Here is an 11,461-nt window from a genome sequence, read left to right as displayed (position 1 = left end):
CGACTGATTGAAAGCTTGTATCTAACGATTGCACAAACCTAGTTAAGGCCTTCTACAGATCAGTCATTCGGGTCTCCAAACCTGAAACTTGGTTTTCCATGTTTGTGGTTTGTTGTTGTTTGAAACCCGATGGCCCCATGGCCTTTTATGGACCTTGGTAGCTCCACAAAAAATTGGGATGATTCTTCCAACCATGATTGTAGGTGTTGCTATATGGATTCCCTTGGTTCCTCATTCCATTAGCCATAAAATCGACATTCTTAACCGAAGATGCATCACCAATAGAGATCGGACAATCAGAGGAAGCATGTCCTCTACCACACCCGGTGCAAGTAGTCACGGTCGCCACTCTATTCGAAGTTTGAAGATCTAACTTCTTACTCAACGATTCCACTTGAGCCACCAATGAAGCTACTGCATCTATCTCATGGAGCCCGGCCACATTTTCTTTTTCCTAGCATTCCATTGGTTGCTATTTAATCCCTTTTCTTCAATCAGTTGACCAGCCAAACCGGGGGTCTTGCTACCTAAGGTACCTCCTGCTGCCTCATCCAAGAGTTGTCTTGTACTCAGATTCAACCCATTGTAAAAGGTCTGAACAATCATCCATTTCGGGAATCCGTGTTGCTGACACTTTCTCAGGAGCTCCTTGAATCTTTCCGACGTCTCAAATAGAGACTCCAATTGTGACTGTACAAAGGACGAGATCTCATTCCTGAGCTTTGAAGATTTTCCAGGAGGGAAAATAATGGGCCAGAAAAGCTTCTACCATCTCCACCCATGTGGTAATCGATGCTCTAGGTAATGACTGTAGCCACTGCTTCGCTCTCTCCTTTAAGGAAAATGGGAAGGCTTTTAACTTGATGGTATCATCCGTCACCCCGTTTATCTTAAGCATATCACACACCTCGAGAAAGTTCTCTATATGACTGTTTGGATCCTCATCGGCCAAACCATTGAATTGTGCGAATTGCGGCAACATGTGGATGAATGCATGCTTTAGCTCGAAATTCTGAGCTATAATCGAGGGACACACAATACTCGATTGTGTCCCCAATACTGAAGGTCTAGCATAATCGAATAATGTCCGCTGTTGCTCATTCTGTTCTGCCATGTTTTTAGATACTTCTACTTCCAAATCAGGTAGATCAGATGGTTCTTGCACAGGTTCTTTCCATTTTCTTCTACGTGTATGTTCAAGCTCAGGGTCTCCTTCAATCAATATTGAGGGGTTCCTTCGGGTCATAACCTGGAGCTGCACCGAAAAAGAAAGAAAAAGAACTAGAATAAATAAATGAATAGCTTAGAAAACAAAGTCCAAAGTATCTCTAAACGTCTATCACTTGACAACGGCGCCAAAAACTTGAGAACGCCCCTTGCGTATGTCCCGCAAGTGCACGGGTTTGTCGAAGTAATAAAATCACAGATAAGTGGGGTATCGTATCCACAGAGAGTAGGGAATAAAAACACTTAATTTGTTTCTTAACTAAGTGAAAGATGAATAGTGATATGCATGACAAGATGTGAAATAACGAAAGTAAAAGAACAAGAAAGAGAGCACAAGTAAAGGATAAGGTAAGGCAATCGATATAAATGGGGCACCCAGATATTGTTCCCCTAGGACAATCGTTTCAAGTGAAAGAACCCTCTATTATACTTCCTAACTGATGCAATAATGAGTCGTGGAGATCCTTAAATACATGGTCCCAAATCTAAGGTCAACCATGCCTAACTCTATACATGTCCCGGAGGAGAAATTGAATAACCTCTCAACCACACAATCGTATAGAATTGCAATGAGTTTTAGGGATTCCAAGTGATAAATCCTCTTCCTAGATGTAGAGCTAACCCTTTGATCCAAGTGGAAGGTCCCTAGCCACAATTAAGCCCTATGTGCTAAAATCTCTTCAACGCTTCACTCCGTTGCACCCACAACTAAGCCCCAATGGGAGGTCATATTTTGACCATTCACTCTACTATGACACAAAGAACTTGAGGAAATACGGGTAGAATAAATCACACCGGAGGAGAAAGGGGACGCTCCGCTACCCCTCGACTCACCCTCTCAACCCTCTCCAATCTATCTTTATCTAACTCTGGTGGTGTGTTACTCACTCACAAGGGTTACCAACAAGAACTCTCAACCCTAGTGTCAATCTAAGGGAGTATTCATACAATCAAGCATTCAAGATTGGAACTTAAATAAGGCATCAATTAATTGAAAGCATAATAAAGAGGTTCAATGAAACGAGTACATCCTAGGGTTAACAAATACCCAAGTACCCACTAGGCGGTTTAGCTCTCCATAGAGCTAATTACAATCAATGAAATCAAATGTAAAAGCAAAAAATCCATAGAAAACCCCTCGATAGTCATGGCGATGGTCTTGTGGAGAGTCCTCTACTAGTCAGGGGTCCTTTATCTTGCCTAGGATACACCTCGCCGAATCGGTGTAGGCGAAAGTTCTCCCACTAACCTTCTTCCAAATAGAGCGCGATGTCGGAGCCTTAGAACCTCTCCCAATCCCAAGGCAATACTTCTCAAAACTCTAGCCGCCGTCCAATCTCAAGTTGGGGAAAATATGGAGAAAAGAATCCTCAAATCGGGGCTGAAATCAGCCATGAATAGGGATGAAATAAGGAATCCACACGCCCATTGACAAGGTCCCCTTGCGTATATCCGGCAAGTGCACGGGTTTATCGAAGTAATAATCCCGGTTGAGCGGGTATCGAATCCACAGGAAGTAGGGAATAAAAATACTTAATTCAATTCTTAGCTATGTAAAAGATCAATGATAATGAGTGTGACAATGATTCAATTCTCAACAGTAAAAGCAACAAGTAAGAGAGCAAAAGTAAAGAAGGGGGTAAGGCAATCGATAAAGATGGGGTACCCGGATAATGCTCCGCCTAGGATAATTGTTTCAAGTGCAAGAACCCTCTATTATGCTTTCTAATCAATGCAATGATGAGTCTTGGAAATCCTTAATTACATAGTCCCAAATCTAAAGTCAACTATGCCTAACTCTATACATGTCCCGGAGGAGAAATCGAACAATCTCAACACCTCTCACTCGCATAGAGTTGCAATGAGCTCTAGGGATTCCAAGTGATAAATCTCTTCCTTATTATAGACCTAACCCTTTGGTCCAGGTGGAAGGTCCCTAACCACAATTGAGCCCTAGATACTAAGATCACCTCAACGCTTCACTCCGTTGCACGCGCAACTAAGCCCCAGCGGAAGTTCATCCCTTAGACCATTCACTCTATTATGACCGCAAAGAACTCAAGGAATGGAGGTAGAATCTATCACGACCGGAGGGGAGAGGGGACGCTCCTCTACCTCTCGACTCACCCTCTCAACCCTCTCCAACCTAGCTTTGTCTAACGCTCGTGGTGTGTCACTCACTAACAAAGTTACCAACAAGAACTCTCAACCCTAGTGTCACTCTAGGGGAAATGTTCATACAATCAAGCATTCAAGGTTGGAACTCACAATAAACATCAATTTATTGAAAGCATAATAAAGAGGTTCAAAGAAACAAATACATCTTAGGGTTCACAATACCCGAGTACCCACTAGGGGTTTAGCTCTCCATGGAGCTAAGTACAATCAAAGAAATAGAATGTAAAAGCAATGAATCCATAAAGAAACCCCCACGATAGTCATGTCGATGGTCTTGTGGAAAGTCCTCTACTCGTCATCCAAGGATTCCCTCGTCCGGTATAGGATATGCCTCGACGGACGCTCTCCTACCAACCTTCTTCCTAAGGAATGACGATGTCGGAGCCGTAGAACCTCTCTAAGAAACCTTGGCCAATACCCCTCAAAACCCTAGCCAAAGCCCTCTATCAAGTTGCGGAATAGATGGAGAAAAGAATACTAAAATCGGGGTTGATTCGGCTTTAAATAGGGCTGCAATCGGGCGACTACACTGGCGTGGATGCTACACGCGCCCGTTTGGAATTTCCTCACGAGCTTGGGTAATTTCCACACGCCCGTGTGGATTCTCTGAAATTGTTATTTTCGGCCGGCTGTAAACAGTACTATGCCAAAAAATACTCTCAAATCCACTTTTCATCGAGGTAACATAACACGCTTATGCCGTGGATCGCTTTGCTTCTTCAATGACGGATAAGTTGATGGAGATCTTGTTCTATGTGCATAAGTCAGAATGCTTGAGTGTGACTGCCCTTGTGCCACTCCAAATGGTTGTGCAAACTCAAATACGTGGAGGTTGGCACACACTCTAGCATCTCGCACCCGACTTATATCTTCGCGTTTGAACCTTAGCAAGATTTCCTCCAAAATCGGTGCATTGTGATCCACATTGGCTTCTTTCCTTCATACTTGGCCTCACAACCCTACCTGCACGAAAGTAACATAAAAACACACATATTGGTGTAAAAACCTGAGAAAAGTAATGCTCAACATATGGAATGAACGCTTCGCATTCATATCGGACAAGCACTTATCAAACTCTCCCACACTTAAGCTTTTGCTTGTCCTCAAGCAAAAAATTAAAATGTTATGTGCATCAATGAAGAAAATATTGAAAGTGCTTGGCCTTAGATTCACCAAAATATACAAAGAGAGCATTCTTCAAGTGAGGGAAATTTCAACACTAAATACGAAAAATCAATGCTCTAGCTAAAAACTTGAATCAAAAAGGAAACAAAACCCGAAATTGTGTATGTGTGTGAACTCACTCAAAAAAACCCAAGGTATACTCGTCAAAGTTCTAAGTACAAGGGACTTATTTATCTACAAAAGTGACAATAATTTCAAAGATGGTAGTAACTTCACACATCCTCTAAGGTTGCCTTTTCCAAAGCGGCTGCTAAGGTGGCTTTCACACTTTCGAGGTGGTAGCTCATTCTACCGGAGTGGTAGCTTTCACTCATCCTATGAGATAGCTCTTTCTCTCATTAGGGCATAGCTAGTATCCGACTTATGAGAGTAGCTTCATACTTCATAGGTGGTAGCTCTTTCCATCCCAACAAGCACAAATAAACAATAAAAGTATTTTGTTCTTTCTTTTCATTTTCCATTTTTTTTTCTTTTTAAAATTTAACACAAGAAACAACTATAACTAGTCCCTTTAACATTGAACTTGAGTTTCCAAAAGAGTTTAAAAAGTGAGTACTGCACTAAGTGTAAATCGGGCAAAAATTCCTAGAAATTCAAGCAAGAACTAGAGCATGAAAACATTCAATGTTAGAAATTCTCTTAAACTCAAGAATACAATCCGTGCAACTAAGGTGAACCGCCATTGTCTATGTGAGCATATATCAATCAAGAACAATAGAAAAGATGTGTGCATTATGAAACTCCCCCTCCCCCCCCACACACACACACACACTTAAGTTGTACATTATCCCCAATGTACACATGCAAGCTCACTCAAAATATATATCATTCAAAAACAAATGTGGGAGAAGCAATCAAAAAAATACTCCCCTGACTCCTAGTGTTGTGTTTGATGAAGCTAAATCCATGGAAGTAGTGTTCCGACGGGTTGTGAAGCTCACACGGCCAAGTGCCTCAGCACCTTAGCCCTGCCCATGACTAAGTATCAATTCCCAAGAAGACAAGACCATCTGCACGCATACACGAGGGGGTTCAGTGAAGCTCAATAAAAATAAAATATCTCGAGTATATATAAAAGATAGACAATGAATACAACTCGAGATGCAAAATGAAAATAAAGTCGGAAGGAAAATCCTTTCTGAGTATACAAATCCAAAATAAAATGCAAAAAATAAAATGCGAAAAATAAGAACAAAAAAGGTAAAGACGCCTCAAGTGTCGGTGTCAATAGCTAGTACATCTGTTTCCGCTGCTAGTGAAGATGATGCTGGTGCTGCAAAATAAATGAAGATTGGCAAAAAAAAAGAGAAAGAGAAGCTTATCGACAAAATGAGAATGAAAGACTATAAAATGGCCGGAAAACTCAATTAACAACCCTCTAAAACGATGGTGAGAGGTCAGGAGAGAGCAAGGATGTGTTCTCAAAACGTTTGAAGGTGAAAAGATGAAGAAAACCGAAAAGATTTTAAAGAAAAACTGCGGTTCAAGCATTTCTGTACATCCACACGGGCGTGTGGAAACTACCCACGCCCGTGTGCCCGACCCACAGGGGCAGACGCACGCCCCTGTGGACTCTCCATGCAACCGAGAAAATTCTCTAAGATCCATGCCCGTGCGAAAATTCCACATGGGCGTGGACATTCACAGGTCCAACTCACAGGGCAAACGCACGCCCCTGTGTCTTCTTGGGATGGAGAGATCCTCTACAGAGATTCGCACGGGCGTGCGAAAATTACCGACGCCCGTGTGATTTTCACAAGGTCACAAACAAGGGCGAGTCCATGCCCCTGTGTGCTCTCGAGATAATCCACCCAACTCTGCAGGAATTCACACGCCCATGCGGAAATTACCCACGGGCGTGTGATAGTCGCATGGTCATTCATAGGGGCAGCCCCACGCCCATGTGCCCTCTCTGGATGTGCTCGCAGTGCATATCCACGGGCGTGTGGAAATTCCACACGCCCGTGTGTTTTCTCTGGATGCCTTAGAAAATTCTGTAGGCTCTGCAAAAAATCTCTGAACATGTTTACACACTCAGAGCCTGCCCTATTATGCATATTTTACTAGTGAAAACATGAAATAGAGCTTAAACGACCAATCTTCACCAAAACACATGAAAGCACAAGATAACACCAACGGTCCACAAGAAAAGCCTAGCAATGGCATATAAGAATCAAAACACCAACACTCAGGCTCTTATTCATCCAAACACTAAACTAAAAACTAGGAAAACAGTAATTGCTTGGGTTGCCTCCCAAGAAGCGCTTGTTTTACGTCATTTAGCTTGACGTACCTCTTCCTTACCTTATGGTGGATTGAAAAGAGTGTGTTCCTCCCGACTAGATATTGCATAGCTACTTCCTTTAAACCAAAAATCTACTTGCCGTGGTGGAATATTTGTTGGAGAGTCCAACCATCTTACCTTTGGCCTCCACGGAAACAATTTGGGTTGGGAATTGTCCAAGCTTAGTATAGGTGGGTCATTGGATGGTTTCAATCTCCTACCCACATCTTTTCCCAAAACCAAAATTTTTTTCTTGCAATTTATGAATTGATTAATCCCAAAGAGTAGTGCTTGTTCCATTACCTTAGGATTTACGTCTTCTTGTGTATTTTCAGCTTGAAAGGAACATGACACTAGCAAATCCCCTTGAAAATTTTCTCATTCACAAGCACAATCTTCATTCACATTGTCCAAAATCTCAAAATGGTATTCAGCTTCTCCCTTTTCATTTTCTACACCAATGTACTCAATTTGCCCAACTTCTTCATTGTCATTCACTACCACATCATCTCTATAAGGAACTTGAATTACTTGCTCAAATGCTTGTTGTTCCTTGGAGAGTGTGTCAAGTATCCCTCCTAATTGATGCTCAAGGTTTTTGAAGGAGCTTCATGACATCTTAGTGTGGTCTCCATATTTTGGACACAGACATCGGATGCTTCAATGAAGTTAGCTAATACTCTTTGCAACTGAAATGCATCCTCTCCAAGTATCTCACCCGTTTTACATTCCTCTTGAGGTGCCTCCCAATGTTGTTTACCATTATCCCATAATACGTTTGGGTAGCCCACTTCATTTGGATGATATGCGTTATAACATGGAATGTTTTGTTGTCGTGAAGTAACAATTCTATCAACTTTTTTACTGAGACCTTCGACCTGCAAATATAGAGAAATGACTGGGTCAATCATCATTTAAAATCCTTGCAAGAAAAAGTAAGACATGACAAAAGAAAACAAATGAGAATGATGGAAGAATAAGAAAGTGTGAAATAATTAAGAACAAATCAGAACGGTGATAGAGAAGAGATGTGAAATAGAATGAAGGGTAAATAGCTAAGAAAACAAAGTGCAAAGTATCTCTAAACGCCTATTCCCCGGCAACGGCGCCAAAAACTTGACAAGGTCCCCTTGCGTATATCCCGCAAGTGCACGGATTTGTCGAAGTAATAATCCCGGATGAGCGGGTATCAAATATACATGGACTATGGAATAAAAATACTTAATTCGATTCTTAGCTATGTGAAGGATCAATGATGATAAGTGTGACAATGATTCAATTCTCAACAATAAAAACAACAGATAAGAGAGCAAAAGTAAAGAAGGGGGTAAGGCAATCGATAAAGATGGGGTACTTGGATAATGCTCCGCCTAGGATAATTGTTTCAAGTGCAAGAACCCTCTATTATGCTTCCTAATCAATGCAATGGTGAGTCGTGGAAATCCTTAATTACATAGTCCCAAATCTAAGGTCAACTGTGCCTAACTCTATACATGTCCCGGAGGAGATATTAGATAACCTCTCGACCTCCCACTCGTATAGAGTTCCAATGAGCTCTAGGGATTCAAAGTGATAAATCTCTTCCTAATTATAGACCTAACCCTTTGGTCCAGGTGGAAGGTCCCTAACCACAATTAAGCCCTATATACTAAGATCACATCAACGCTTCACTCCGTTGCACGCGCAACTAAGCCCCAGTGGAAGTTCATCCCTTAGACCATTCACTCTATTGTGGCCGTAAAGAACTCGAGGAACGGAGGTAGAATCTATCACGTCGGAGGGGAAAGGGGACGTTCCTGTACCTCTCGACTCACCCTCTCAACCCTCTCCAACCTAGCTTTGTCTAACGCTCGTGGTGTGTCACTCACTAACAAATTTACCAACAAGAACTCTCAACCCTAGTGTCACTCTAGGAGAAATGTTCATACAATCAAGCATTCAAGGTTAGAACTCACAATCAACATCAATTTTTTGAAAACATAATAAAGAGATTCAAAGAAACGAATACATCCTAGGGTTCACAAATACCCAAGTACCCACTAAGGGTTTAGCTCTCCATGAAGCTAAGTACAATCAAAGAAATAGAATGTAAAAGCAATGAATCCATAAAGAAACCCCCACGATAGTCGTGTCAATGGTCTTGTGGAAATTCCTCTACTCGTCATCCAAGAATTCCCTCGTCCGGTATAGGATATGCCTCAACGGAAGCTCTCCTACCAACCTTCTTCCTAAGGAATGACGATGTCGGAGCCGTAGAACCTCTCTAAGAAACCTTGGCCAATACCCCTCAAAACCCTAGCCAAAGCCCTCTCTCAAGTTGGTGAAACGATGGAGAAAAAAATACTAAAATCAGAGCTGATTCGGCTTTAAGTGGGTTGGAATCGGGCGACTACACGGGCGTGGATGTTTCACGCACCCGTGCAGGAATTTCCACACGGGCGTGGATAATTTCCACACGCCCGTGTGGATTCTCAGAACTACTGTTCTCTCGTCCGGCTGTGAACAGTGCTACTACAGTACTTGCTACCATGTTGCTTGGTAAGTGCTTGTGCGATATCAATGCGAAGAGTTCATTCCTTATGTTGAGCATTACTATTCTCAGTTTTTTTTACATTAATATGTGTGTTTTTATGTTACTTTTATGCAGGTAGGATTGTGAGGCCGAGTATGAAAGAAATGGGCCAATGTGGATCATAATGCACCTATTTTGGAGGAGATCTTGTTAAGGTTCAAACGCGAAGACATTGGACAGGTGTGAGATGCTAGAGTGTGTGCCAACCTCCTCGCATTCGAGTGAGTACATCCATTTGGATTGGTACAAAGGCAGGCACACTCGAGTATTCCGTCTTATGCATACAAGAACAAGAACCCCACCAACATATATATCATTGAAGAAGCAAGTGATTCACGACGTGAACATATGCCCGTTTGCGGTACCCTGATGAAAGTATGGAATTGGGAAGTTATTCAGGTCGAATACTGTAGCAGAGCACTGCAGCACACTTTAGCAAGTAATGTAGCAGCACTATTCACAGCCGGCCGAGAAATCAGAGAGACAGAGAATCCATACGGGCGTGTGGAAATTCCGCACGGGCGCGTGTACCGTCCACGCCCGTGGAGTTGCCCGATTCCAACCCTATTTAAAGCCGATTCATCCCCGATTTTGGTATTCTTTTCTCCATCTTTTCCCCAACTTGCGAGAGGGCTTCGGCTAGGGTTTCGAGGGGTATTGGCCTTGGTTTTGGAGAGTATCTATGGCTCCGACATCGCGATTCCATTAGGAAGAAGGTTGGTAGGGGAGCTTTGATCGAGGCGTATCCTATACCGGACGAAGGAATCCTTGGACGCCGAGTAGAGGACTTTCCACAAGACCATCGACACGACCATCGAGGGGGTTTCTTTATGGATTCATTGCTTTTACATTCGATTTCTTTGATTGTACTTAGCTTCATGGAGAGCTAAACCCCTAGTCGGTACTTGGGTGATTGTGAACACTACGATGTATTCGTTTCATTTTACTTCTTTATTATGCTTTCAATAAATTGATGTTTATTGTGAGTTCCAACATTGAATGCTTGAGTGTATGAACATTTCCTCTAGAGTAACACTAGGGTTGAGAGTTCTTGTTGGTAACCTTGTGAGTGAGTGACACACCATGAGCGTTAGACAAAGCTAGGTTGGAGGGGGTTGAGAGGGTGAGTCGAGAGGTACAGGAGCGTCCCCTTTCTCCTCCGACATGATAGATTCTACCTCTGTTCCTTGAGTTCTTTGTGGCCATAATAGAGTGAATGGTCTAAGGGATGAACCTCCGCTGGGGCCTAGTTGCGCGTGCAATGGAGTGAAGCGTTGAGGTGATCTTAGTATCTAGGGCTTAATTGTGGCTAGGGACCTTCCGCCTGGACCAAAGGGTTAGGTCTAAATCTAGGAAGAGATTTATCACTTGGAATCCCTAGAGCTCATTGCAACTCTATGCGAGTGTGAGGTGTTGAGATTGTTCGATTTCTCCTCCGGGACATGTATAGAGTTAGGCATAGTTGACCTTAGATTTGGGACTATGTATGTAAGGATTTCCACGACTCACCATTGCATTGATTAGGAAGCATAATAGAGAGTTCTTGCACTTGAAGAGATTATCCTAGGTGAAGCATCATCCGAGTAACCCATCTTTATCGATTGCCTTACCTCCTCCTTACTTTTGCTCTCTTACTTGTTGCTTTTAATTTTTGAGAATTGAATCATTACCACACTTATCATTGTTGATACTTCACATAGCTAAGAATCGAATTAAGTGTCTTTACTCCCTACTCCCTGTGGATTCGACCCCGCTCACCCGGGATTATTACTTCGACAAGCCCGTGCAATTGCGGGATAAAAGCAAGGAGATCTTGTCATTGCTACAGTACTCTGCTATAGTATCCGGCCTGAATAGCTTCCCGAATCCATACTTTCATTGGAGTAACGCAAATGGGCACATGTTCACATCGTGGATCACTTGCTTCTTCAATGATAGGCAAGTTGGTGGAGCTCTTGTTCTATGTGCATAAGTCAGAATGCTCTAGTGTGACCGCCTTTTGTGCCCCTCCAAAT

At 42.6% G+C, this 11,461-nt stretch overlaps 1 non-coding gene across 1 annotated transcript; it reads left to right on the top strand.

The window, feature by feature from the left end:
* The first annotated feature begins 616 nt into the window (after positions 1-616).
* LOC120252261 lies at positions 617-723 on the top strand. Its single transcript, XR_005533806.1, has one exon. It is a non-coding gene; the product is annotated as a small nucleolar RNA R71 (small nucleolar RNA).
* The last annotated feature ends 10,738 nt before the right edge of the window (positions 724-11,461 follow it).

This window comes from Dioscorea cayenensis, chromosome 20 (genome assembly GCF_009730915.1).
Source record: "Dioscorea cayenensis subsp. rotundata cultivar TDr96_F1 chromosome 20, TDr96_F1_v2_PseudoChromosome.rev07_lg8_w22 25.fasta, whole genome shotgun sequence".
Classification (NCBI taxonomy): domain Eukaryota; kingdom Viridiplantae; phylum Streptophyta; class Magnoliopsida; order Dioscoreales; family Dioscoreaceae; genus Dioscorea; species Dioscorea cayenensis.
This window is presented reverse-complemented; position numbering and strand designations above follow the sequence as displayed.